Below are 12,936 nucleotides of genomic sequence, written 5' to 3' on the forward strand. Positions count from 1 at the left end.
TCAGCAGACCCCTGAACATGTGCACACTGACATCCGTGGTGCTAACTGCTCTTGGCTTTTGTGCGCGTCTGTCTCCCTCACAGACCATGAGCACCGTGAAGGGGGAGGCTGAGTCTCCTTTATCTTTGTATCCCCAGTACTTAGCACAGAGCTAAGCACACAGCAGGGACTCAATAAACGCATGCAGCATGAGCGAGTGAAAGAATGAAGAACGTGAGGGAAAGCACCCTGTCAAGGATGATGGGTAGGGTTACCACTGCTCCTGCTATGACTGGTTTTCTTTTTCTCCATAACTGGGGGAGTCAGATCCTAAAGGCCAGCTGGGCAGTTCAGCCCAGCCTGCTTGGAGAGATGGTAGAGGAAATCCTGAGCCTTTCACCACCTCTAGTACAAGTGGCAACGGGGGTCAGGGAGTGGTTGTTGGCTCCCAAGTTGTCCCAGAGCACTTGCTATTGGGAGACCACAGAGGAAGTGGACATAGCCTCACGTGGAAGATTCCTGGAAGGCCTCTTGCAATGTCCTGCAATACGGAGACTGGGAAGGGGAGAGAAGGAGAGTGGACACAGAGGGCCTTAGAGCAGAGAAAAGTGTCCACTACACACAGACGTTGTCTTCTCCCAGCCACACAGCAACGACAAGCCACCCAAGCATAAGTCCTTCCTCTGCGATCCTGGATGATAGAACTGTAGTTTAAAACCCACTCCAGGGATCTTCTCTGCATTACACCCGCTCACCTGTTCTAAGAACTTTTCTTGCTTAACCTCACACAGTTATTTCCTAACTTAGAAACCTGTTGTCTCTATAGGGATGAGCGTGGGCCTCAGGGACATCTCGCTATTAGCCTCTCAGCATGCTGAGTGCAGCTGCAGTATTTTAACACACACAGACCTCGTACGACAAAGCCCCCGAATTTAAGCCAAACACTTCGTCTGGTGTTCAACCTTAGAAACTGCAACTTATTCCAGAACTACAGGAACAGGCTATGATGAATTTAAGCATCAAGAGCCAGGATGTCTGGCGCCTGCCTGGTGCCCTCCTAAGAGATTTTCAAGGTTAATCTTGATCATATTCTTATTTTTCACTTTACACGCTGACTTGAGAACCTAACCCCCAGAGAACATAACTGCACCAAGTTCCATTCTCCTAGGTGACAGATCCACCCTGAGTCCGTTTTTCCCTCTGGGTACAACCTATCTCAGAAGCTGGCCTGCCAGCCTCCCAGGGGGAAGAGGCACAGGGGACCCTACTTTGCACCCCTCAACATGCCACACGCAGTGCTGAGGGCACTGCAGCTGTTCCGTAAACGCCCAGTGAGGACAGCCAGCCTGGCGTTAACTGGCCCTTCAGTCTGCGTTCCAGGGCCTTCTCCTGGGTCGCCCAGGAGACAACTGAGATCTTAGGAACTGGGAGAGTTCCTCCTTTTCCTCAGTGTTGCCCAACTCACATTCTGTGTTTAGAAAACACTAAGTAATCTTATAGGCCAACTGAGGTTAGTTAGGAGGTTTAGGGACCCAAACAGGATGGTAGCAATTAAGATCAATTAAGATTGCAATGAGATAATATAATGGTAAGAAGTCTATTAAAAAAGCATCCCACTCTCTTCTTAAAGACTTCCCCTCCACCCCTGGTTTGTTTGTTTTTAGTTTCTTCTTTTTAAATCTTTGTGTACTGCCTTAAAGAAACTGAAGGGATGGAATCCTTGGCTTACAAATAGACATATTGGAATTGTTGGATTATGATGACTAAGATGACCAATGCAGGATGGCAAAAGGAAGTGGAATGTGAGGTTTGTGTCCTGACTCTTCCATTCAACAGCTGTGTGACCTTAGAGAAGTCACTTAACCTCTCTGAACCTTAGTTAAAACTGAGAGAGTTACCACAGGTACCCTTCCCAGCTTTAAATTCTTTTTTTTTTTTTTTTTTTTTGAGGAAGATCAGCCCTGAGCTATCATCTGCTGGCCAATCCTCCTCTTTTTGCTGAGGAAGACTGGCCCTGAGCTAACATCCATGTCCATCTTCCTCTACTTTATATGTGGGACACCTGCCACAGCATGGCTTGATGTGCAGTGCCATGTCCACACCTGGGATCCAAACCGGTGGACCCCAGGCCACCGAAGCAGAACGTGGGAACTTAACCACTGTACCACCGGGCCGGCCCCCTGCGGCTTTAAATTCTTAACCTCAGGATTCTCTGAGATGCTGATACTGTGGTTACTATAAAACGGGGATTGGATGAAACAGTCCCTGAGATCCTATCCAGTTCTAAAAGCTGATGATTTAGTGAAACAGCAGATGCTAGAAAATATTGGTTTATTAAATGCAGTTTATGCATAACTTTTTCAGAAGCAGTTTTCTATGTAAATCTGTTTCACCCATATATGTTCATCAAAAATTTTCAGTGAAAAATGAATTCAACATATTAACTGCAACATTGTGTGTAGTAGCAAAACACTGGAAACCCAAACACTCCTCAGAAGGAGGCCAATTAAATAAATTCTGGCATTTCATATAGTGCAATACAATGTAGCCGTTGGAAAAAATGAGGCAGCTCTACATACATTGATATAGAATAATCTCCAAGATACAGTAAGTGAAAAACACAGAATGTAGGGCCCCATGTCTAGTATGCCAGCATTTGTTTATATATTCATATTTTCTTTATCTGCAGAGATGACATCTGGAAGCATAGCTGAAAAATGACAAATTATAGATGCCTAACACAGAGACACGGAAGGGTTGAAAAAATGGGGCCTATTAGAGGATGGAAATTTATTTTTTCAAAGTTTCATGTGGTCACATTTATCGATCTTTTCTTATGGCTTCTGCTTTGTATCTTTCTTATGAAGGTCTTCCTTCCCTCAAGGTTCAAATAGATATTTATTCTTCTAATTCTATTGTATTTATGTAGGAGCGTGTATATATATATATATATATATATATATATATATATACACACACACAAATATATGTATGTATAGTAATCTCTTGTCTATGCTGAAATTATTTTTGAGACGTACTTTACACTGTATAATTTATCTCTTTTGAATTTTGAACCATATGTATGTATGACCTTTTCAAATAGAAAAATGAGGGGGCTGGCCCGGTGGCACAGCGGTTAAGTTCACATGCTCTGCTTCTCAGCGGCCTGGGATTTGCTGGTTCAGATCCCGGGTGTGGACATGGCACCACTTGGCACACCATGCTGTGGTAGGCGTCCCACATATAAAGTAGAGGAAGATGGGCACGGATGTTAGCTCAGGGCCAGTCTTCCTCAGCAAAAAAAAAAAAAAAAGAGGAGGACTGGCAGTGGTTAGCTCAGGACTAATCTTCCTCAAAAAACAAAACAAATAGAAAAATGGGGGAAAAAGAAGCTACCAGATTTTATTTTTAAAGAAAACAAAATTTTTGAAGAATCTAGCTTGCAGGTTGCATTTTATGGTATGTGAATTATATCTCAATTAAAAAAGAAAGAATCTAGTTTACATGGCAAGGTTGAGATTCACAGCATGAGAACTGGGTAGAGACAACAGAATCCTCCTAGTCAAGCCCTACGTTAGGGTTTAGCCAGAATCTCCTTAAGACTCAGTTTTATAGTTTAGCCTCATTTCATAGGTTCAGTACCTGTTTGGGCAAAACAAACCTGCAGCCAACCAGGAAGCATCTCTTTGCCCTCCCTACAATTCTTGCCTGAGAGTTGGCCCTATCACCTTCTATCAGTCTGGTTCCCTAGGTAACGAATACTCTCCCCTAAATGCCAATGCTCAGGCATAGGACACTGTGGGACAGGTCAACTAGGCCCAAATCAGGATGAGGAGGAGCCAGTGTCAAAGCTGGACAGACACTATCTGGCACCCCGGGGGAAGAGATGCTGGACATGCAGCAGAATAATGAGGTGCAAAGCCAGGAGGCACGAGAGGCTAACAGGCAGGAAGCAGGGCTGGATCAATGTTCAGAACAAAGACTAGGAACCATGGTTCTTGGTGCTTGGCTTGGGTGTGTGTGCCTTTGCACAAGCGGACAATATCTGAAGGCAACTGCCATTTGCATCATCATCTTCTTCATCTTCATCATTACCATCATCATCATTACCAAACATTTACTGGGACTTGTTATGAGTGGAGCACCAAGCCTGGGGATACAAAGATATATAAAACAGGGACTTCCAGTTTAATTGAAAAGTGCTAATATTGATCCACCCAAGGACACATTTAAGAAGCTGAATGAAGGGTATGCTCGAAGCCACGGCCCAAAGGAGAGGATGAAAATCCTTAGGCCAGGTTTTAAGGTTTTCTTTAGCATGGGACCCCAATGGATGTTACTGGAATCCCCAGGGGAGGCCTACAGGGTGGCAGCGGTGAAATTCTTGAGGAAGGGAAGATGGACAGGGGTGGAAGAGGAGCGTGGCTGAGCCAAGTGAAAGAGAGGAAAGGGGAGGCCTTCTAGCCTTCTGGGGAAGAATGAGAGGTAGAAATGGTTGCCACCAGCAGTTTGGACAAACACACAGAGTGGGTCAGTGGGTCAGGGCTGAGGGTTAGGGCAGGAGAGCAGCGGGGGCCAGACCCCTGGGTGGAAGGCCCTGACTGCCAGCCTGGAAGTGTGATCCTTACCATGCAGACAGTGGGGAGCCATTGAAGGTTGCTGAGCAGGACGGATTACAGAGGAGTCTTTATCCCAGCCTTATTCAAAGCCCTGTGTGTGTTTCAAGTGGCACTTGAGACAGAAAGTCATAAAGCATTTGCCCTGTGTCATGTAGACGAGGGAAAAAAAAGGTTTAAGGGTCTCACAAAGAGATGCTTCAGTGAGGAGAAATGAAGGGCGGGGGCATGTTTTAAAGAAGGAAACAAATTCGCAGGACAGAACTGCCAGGCGTCTGGAAAACTGCAGCACTTTCTTCAGCGTCTGGAATGCCCTCTTTTGGCCAGGGGTGTTTACCTCCTTTTTTGGAGGTTAGTTGTGATGTCAAAACATCGGATTGTGGTGTAGGGAGTGAGGCAGCCGGGAGGAGGCAGATGAACAGAAGTATAAATATCGGGCCTGGAGAACATCAAAGGCTCCATTCCAAGACCACCCTCTTGCAGGGGACTCCATCTGCCTCTCTCGGTAGCACCTTGCAGTTTTTGCCAGAGTTGCTGAGCTTCCTAATTACCTCCAATAGTTTCTTGTCTTAGAACAATAAAATGATTTTTAAAATCTGTCAAGTTTTGATTCAGAGCTTTTTCAATATTGTTCCTAATTGTGCACAGCAGGGCCGCAGGCAGAGCGGCTCAGGGGCGTGAACGGGGCAGCAACTTCAGGCCATAAATCAGCCTTTACTAAGGTGGGAGAGGAAGTCAGGATTACGTTTCCGGTCTTAAACTGGGCCGTGTACAACTGCACGGCGAGCTCTGTGAATGCAGAGGCAAAGCTGAGCAAGTCAAGGGAAGGGCCTGAGTTATGCACAAAAACCAGCCAGGTTGAACTGAAGATATGGGCAGGCGACTGCTCCAGGTGGCTCCACAACTCCAGGACGTCAGCTTCCTTCTTTTTCTGGCCTTTGCAAGGGGTCCCTCCCTTCCACTCTCCTGCCCACACTCCTGGAGGGGCTTTGGGCCCTTCAAGTCTCTGTAAGTTCTATACAAAGGACTGCAAACTCAAAGCTTTCTTTCCTTTGGAGTCAGAAGGGAATGCTCCCCTCTCGGCCCCTCAAGACTAGCTCTGGGCACCAGCAGGCCCTTACGAAAGCAGCCCTGGTCTGGCGATGCAGCTAACCAGGACCTTGAGAGTCAAGTTCAGGAAAAACCCAAGTTCCGTACCCAGAACAGGGGTTGTGCAACCCATAGCAACTCCTACTGTAGTGGTGTTTTTGCTCTAAACCTCATTCGCCTGTGGCAGCTGTGTCTGTACATCCCAGACTTTCCAGAAAGGTCCTGATCTCACATGTTTGTCCTGGAGTCTCTAGAAGCACATAGGTATCTGCCAGAGATTGCATCCTAATGTTTCGGTTTGACAAATGGTCACTGTGCCCGTGACACACAGCTGGCACAAGGCTGCAAAACAGAATTTTCCCTCCAGGTGAAACTGTTACTTGGCTGGGGAGAAGGCCAGGCAGGGGGAAGCTCCAGTGTGCCAGGGCCATCAGCATCTGCCACCCTGAGCAGAGAGGCTGGCCAAGCACTGCAGTGAGATGGTGGCACGGAGTCACACAGCACCTTCAGCAGGCGTGAGTGCTGCCCCATGAGCGTCTTCCACCCAGGGCAGGGAGAGAGGGGGCTCAGCTCCGGGATGGGAGAAGAACAGCCTTGCATGCATCCCATACATGCTTTTTGACTGTGTTTTAAATCCCTCTAATACAGTTAGCCACCTCTGGGCCCTCAAGGAGAATCTGTTTGCCTTCTTTCCACACTTGCAGGCTTGGCTCCCTTCCTGCAGCACAGTATGTGTGAGGACCCCTACCCTGGTCTGTGCAGCAGGCCTTGCTCAGGAATTGGGGGTGGGGGCTCCTCTGGAGAAAATGTACACGAGTCACTCCTCCATCTCCCCCACCCCACCCCAGACACGGCCACAGACACACAGTCTCAAAGCCCCAGCACTTTTCCCTTTGCCCAGAACACAATAAAGGAATTAGGACCCACCTACTAAGTTTCTGCAGCTGGCTCTTCAAGGCTCAAAGTCTAGCTGGCCAGCTTGATCACACACGTCTGACGTGTCCTCTGCAACCAGGCCCCAATCCAGCTACCGTGCAATTTTGCTAATTCAAATTGCTTTCCCGTTTAGGGAAGTTGATAGCCATCTCCCATCTCCTTTTCCTGCTGACGTCATCTCACATTTTCTACAGGCACAAATAAGGGTACAGTTCCTGGGATAGTTTTCAGGCTGCCTAAGGAGGGAGTGGAAGGATCCTGCCCTCCTGGGTCCACTTCACTTCTCTGGTGTTTGGCAAGATGTCCGAGGTTAAGGGAGAGGCAAAGAAATAAATCACCTAGCTAAGGTTAAAAGCCAAAAAGAACTTGGCGACTGCAGCTCAGGCCCAGATCTGTCCTGGCTATTTGCAATGCAAATCTGCGTTTTGTTCGCTGCCACCGAGGTCTTGCACAATAGCCTGTGTATAAACATCCAACAATGCCTGACTGTGCAATCACGCTGTAATTACAGGCCGGCAGGAAGCTGCTGCTAGGAACTGCACCATTCAACCTCCAGACATCCCATGTCGGAGTCTCCACGGCACGGACGCACATTCCTGCACACACCAACGCGGCCCCGCCGCTGCCCGGCCGCTGCTGCTACAGTTGCCGTCTCCAAGCCGGGGAGCCCGGGCGCCGCCCGCCCGGCCCGCCAGCCCGGAGTTACTTTGCAGGGATGTCATAAACTTCTCAGCTGTTCTTTAAAAAAAACCCTGCGCCACGAGGCTACCGAGGGCGGCGGGAACCACCATTAAAGTTCTCAGGCACATTCCTGCAGCCCCAGCAGTTTTAGAAAACAGCAAAGAAAGAGATGCTACAGTCCACTGGAAGCGAGTTTCGGAGATTTATATAGAAAACACTCACATATGTACGTGGGTGTGCTGACAGTTTTTACGGCTAAATTGCAAAGTGTTAGGCCTTAGTGATTACTGTCAGGTTCGGGGCGTGGTGTGGGAGGACAAACGGTGGAGGAGCCAGGAGGGATTCGTTTAAAAGGGGCTTGGGGGGCAATTCCGATTTTGCTTTTTGGAAATGCGTAGGGTTGTTTTCCCAAACTTCCGAGTTGCTCTGCTCTTCGTCACTGGAGGGCCAAGCAAAGAAAAGTGGGGGGAAAGTTCCTTTAGCTTCCTCCCTGAGACCTCACGGAGGGCTGCGAAGAGGAAGAGCACGCTTCCCTGGGAAGCACTGGCCGGGGCTGGGGGGCTGCGCCCAGCCTGTCGAGATGGGGGCCGCCGGGCGGAGGAGTAGCCCTGGGCGCAGGCCCCAGGAAGCCCCTTCCCTGCACCCGTCCTCTCGCAAACGGCGCCTGGAGCGGCCTGGCTGCAGCCCTGGCTGTTTTAAGTCCTGCAGCAAACTAATGGCAACAGGGGCGCAGCCCCGGACTCCAGTCCCGGCCGCCGAGCTCCCTCCCTGCAGCGCCACCCGCACCCCGGCGCCCAGCGCGGCCGGCCCAACTCGGCCCGCCACATCCCCGCCTGCGTGGCCAAGCCCGGGCCCCAGAACGTTCCCGAACCCCACGTCGGCGCTCCGGCGGCGGAGGGGGCGCCGAGCCCGCAGCTCACCTGCGCGCTGGATCCTAGGGCTGCTCGGAGAGGCGCGGGGCGTGGGGCGCAGGCGAGCGCGGCCCGCAGACTCAAACTTTGTTGCTCTCGGGACGGCGCAGTCGTCACTTCCTCGCGGAGCGGGCGGCGCGGCCCGGGCTGTGACCCAGCAGCTCGCGCGGTGGCGCGCCGGGCCCTGCAGCCGCCCGCCCGCCCGCCCGTGCCCCCGGCTCCGCGCGCCCTCGGCGGGGGACACGGGCAGCCGGCCGCTGAGCCTGCACCCCTCTGGGGAAGGCTCGCTGCAGCCGGGTCGTTTCCGCGCCGAAGAAGGGCGGTCGAGCCTGTTCTCAGGCTGGATCGGGAAAAAGTGGCGTTGGGGTTCAGGCCCCGGGAAGCACGCGGGGGAGGGAGGTGGTTCAGACACCCCGGAGAACTGGGGATCCAGGAGAAAGACACCCAGCGCACAAAGGGGTGGGGGAGGAGGAAGAGAAAGTTTTTCAGTTTGGTGTTGAGGCTAGAAGGTCACGTCAGAAGGCAGAGTGCTCTGTGTTTTGCCAAATAGTGCCTAAGCTGAGCCTTAAAACGCGGGTCTCCTCCCCACGTTCCCTCAAAAGTTCTGCACGCTTATCCGTCGTCATTTCCACTGGTTATAGGCGCGCGGGACGTTTACCATCTATCACACTTCAGGGGGCTATTTCAGCGCCCAAGTTGGGGCTGCAAAATGGTTTCTGTTCTCGTCCACCCCCGCGATTTCCACCTCTTCCTCTACTCTCAGCTCACAGAAGGTCTCTTTGGGGACTGATGCATTCCGTGTTTCATCACGGGCCAAAAGTGACATAGAGGGTAGGGTGGAGTCCTGAGAAGAAGAGCTTCAGGCAATAGTAATTCTGAAATTTATCGTTGCCCAAAATAAAGTTGCTCACCATATTAAAAACTACAATAACGAAAAAGCCACCTTTTCGGTTTCTGATAAACAGCAGCAAAGTAGTTAAACAGCAGTCTTCAGGGAAAAATTCCTGATCCGGTAAAGCTGGAGAGAAAACAGGGTTAGCCTTTGCTGTGGTTTAAGAAAAAAAAAAAAAGCAGACGTTTGAAACTGCAGTGGAGGGCTTTCATAAAAGAAACATTAGCTTCATTGTAGCTTGTTGTGGAAAACAGGGACCTCTTTAAAGGTGGTTCAAAAGCATCAGTTCGGGCTCAACAATTTTCCCTTTTTCCCCAAATACCGCTTCTACCATCACAGTGGCCAGATCACAGAACCTCCAGTTCCAGCGCTTCATCTTTTTGCTAAAGCACGGGAAACCACAGAGTTGAGTGACGACTTTGTCTAGAAAGGTGGATGTAAAACTGATGGAAAATGACATCTGGGAAATGATCCCCAGGTCTGCCTTAATACCTAATTGGAAACCACAAAGGCAGGGAAGCCGCAAAGGCAGACTCACAGAAAGATTGGGAGCATGAAGACTGACGCTCTCCTAGCAACGTGAAATCCCCCATGTTGCAGCCCTTATACACTTGTTCTGATTTCTACTGAGATATTATTAATGGCACATTATAAAAACAAAATGTACCATGTAAGAAAAATAATATTGGTTTGAGAAATACATGCATTATTAGACTCTAAATAATTATAATTCTCTGAAATGTTTATTACATCACACTATTGTGGGGGGATGGTGGAGGGACTGCCTATTTCAATTTTGGAATCGATAGAGGAAATTCCTTAGTGCATTCTGCTTGAAGCAAGCTATGACATAATCAAAAGGGGTAGAGAAAATATGTCACCCAGGCTTCTAAAACAATCAAGTGATACTCTATTTTTGCTAGAACAAGAGCAGAATATTTCTTTGTTCAGTGTTTGTTCAGTATTATGATTCTGAATTCTCAGCCACAATTTCATGAATATTCAGTATTTCTGCATGCCCAGGAATAATTAGCAGACGGTATAAATGTGTCAAGGCTTGACACTTATATATGCACACACATGCATTGCTTTTTCTCTGTCTACAGCGGCATTTGCTGGAGTATCACAAAGTGTGGAAGGTGTGGTAGGCAGCCTGGAAGACAGCTCCCCGCTGATGATCCCCTGTCTCCTGGGATTCGTGCCCTTGTGTAATCCCCTCATTTTGATTGTGGGCTGGACTAATTGACTCAGTTCTTACACACAGTATATGCCAGAAGTCATGTGATGTCACTGCTGAGATTAGATTATAATAAAAACTGTGGTGTGGTAGTGAAGTTCACACACTCTGCTTCATTGACTTGGGTTCACAGGTTCAGATCCCCAGCATGGACCTACACCACTCATCAGTCATGATGTGGTGGCAGCCCACATATAAAGTGGAGGAAGATGGCATAGATGTTAGCTCAGGGCTAATCTTCCTCAGCAAAAAACCAAAACAAACAAAAAAACGAAAACTGTGGCTTTCATCTTGAGCACCCTCTTTTCTTTCTTGCTCTCTCTTGAGTCACTCATGGAAGCCAGCTACCATGTTTTAAGCTAGTTACCCTGTAGGGGGCCAGCCCAGTGGCATAGTGGTTAAGTTTGCGCACTCCACGTTGGCAGCCTGGGGTTCACTGGTTCGGATCCTGGGCATGGACCTACACACAGCTTATCAAGCCGTGCTGTACTAGGAGTCCCACATATAAAATAGAGGAAGATGGGCACAGATGTTAGCTCAGGGCCAAGCTTCCTCAGCACAAAGAGGAAGACCGGCAGTGGACGTTAGCTCAGGGCTAATCTTCCTCAAAAAAAAGAGGCAGCCCTGTAAACAGGGATTGAGGCCTGCCAACAACCACATGAGTTAGCTTGGAAAAGGATACCTCCCCCTTCCCCCATGCTATTCGAGCCTTCAGATGAGAACTTCAACCTCAGCCAACTGTTGCCTCATGAGAACCCTTGGATCAGAGGCATCCAGCTAAGCTGCCTGGACTCCTGACCCAGAGAAACTGTAAGATAATAAATGTTTGTTGTCTTAAGCTGCTATGTTTTGGAGTAATGTGTTATACAGCCACAGATAACTAATGCAGAGGCTAAAAGAAAAGTCAATGTGGGCCCAATGACAACGCCACACAGCCTCCCTGGTCCCTCACCTGGAAAGCAGAACATGGGGAAAGAGGCAGGGGCTGGGGCCAGACCTGAGTGTAACACATAAATCCTAAGGACAGAAGGCCCAGCCCTCACCCCTTTCGCAAAGCAAGGGTCATCCTTGAATTTAAACCATTTCAGAGGGTATGAGCTGCTGCTCAGTCCCAGGCAGCCCTGATATTGGGTGTCACCAACCTGATAGTATGTGTAGAGGTCTTTGTGTCACAAGAATTGACATCTGTCCCAGTGTCCTCTTCCTCCTCCTCAGGGCATCTACCCTGATCCCCGAGGCCTTGGTACAACTGGTGGACTATAGGGTCAGGCTTTGGCCCTGGAAGGAGAGCTTGCAAGAGGAACCTTCAACCCTGGCAGCCAGAGAGGATAGGCGATTTCCTTGGGGGGGGGGGGTCTACATACTAGAAAGAGAGGCTTGTGGTCCTGCAGCTGAAGAGCAAGCTGTGGACTATCTCTGATAAGAATCACCTCCACACTGCTTCCAGGGCTACAAAGAACATTCTGTCCACATGATGGTATCTTTCTCTCAGCATCATTTCCTCTCTGACCGGAGCAAATGATTTACTTTAAAAACATGAAACAAAGTTTTAGGAAGCAGGGAAGATGCTATGCTCCTTCATCCCTAACCGGGGCAGACATCTACTTGTGGTTGCCCCACGTCCCCCTCCCCTCACCCAATCCTGTACAGCTGTCAATTGTAGAGCCTGTTTCTGCTTTTCCTCCAGAGACGCTAGGCTCTGATTTTTCTCATGTGCAGTGGCCACAGCTGCTGTGTTGCCATGCCGTCATCCGGTTGCTATGACTTGTGAGGTTGTGGATGTGCCAGAACGTGAATCTATTAATTTAACAGGAACTAGGCTCAGCACATATATTCCGTGTTAGGTCATTCGCTTTGCTACCTAAACCACATCCAATGTGTTCAGCAATGGGAACATTTCCTAGAGTCTGGCTTTGCAAAAACGCCAAATGCCCTGAATTTTGAGTCTGCACTGTCAGTTTTATATTATTAAATTACTGAGGAGGACATGAAGGCATTCTAGCACGGGTATGAAAACAGGTCAGCCCAGGAGAAAAATCAAGGGGAGGGAAGTCTCTGGTCTTCATTCTTTGCACATTGAGGTCCTGTGTGCAGGAAGTGTGTGTGCTAACTTCTGCAGGAATCCGCCCTGAGCCCAGGTTGCTCACTGACAAGGCCTGAGCTCTCCAACACCAGAACTAGGTGCTGTGTGCCACGATGATAAGAGAAACCACTGTCCTTTTCCGTGGAGCACACAGGCAGGTATTTTTCATTCACCCCGACAATTAACCCTTACTAAATGTCTACTGGTGGGTGTGTTAGGGATACAAAGGTGAAAAGGACAAAGTCTCTCCCTAGTGGGGGAGAAAGACACATAAATTACAATGCAGCATAAGTATTATAATCGAGCTTTGCCTGGGGCACTATGAGCTGATGGAGAAGGAAGTAAGTCAGTCTATCTGGAAAGAGGCGTTATGGGTCACTACCAGTGTTTTCCTTTAAAAAATTATTAAAAATTATCAGATACATTGCATTAAGTAATAATAATAAGTTATGTTTTATGTGGCTTCTGTTTCAGTTGTGTACAATAGATATGTATATTTGTTGGGGGGTCAC

At 48.8% G+C, this 12,936-nt stretch overlaps 1 protein-coding gene across 1 annotated transcript in view; it reads right to left on the reverse strand.

The window, feature by feature from the left end:
• The window catches only part of MIDEAS (mitotic deacetylase associated SANT domain protein), a 65,577-nt gene extending 57,217 nt beyond the window's left edge, over window positions 1-8,360 (reverse strand). The window contains exon 1 of the mRNA XM_014835663.3: window positions 8,222-8,360. The gene's annotated coding sequence lies outside the window, so the exon portion shown is untranslated. The remainder of the gene's footprint in view (window positions 1-8,221) is intronic.
• Window positions 8,361-12,936: the final 4,576 nt, after the last annotated feature.

This window comes from Equus asinus, chromosome 7, assembly GCF_041296235.1.
Source record: "Equus asinus isolate D_3611 breed Donkey chromosome 7, EquAss-T2T_v2, whole genome shotgun sequence".
Lineage (NCBI taxonomy): Eukaryota > Metazoa > Chordata > Mammalia > Perissodactyla > Equidae > Equus > Equus asinus.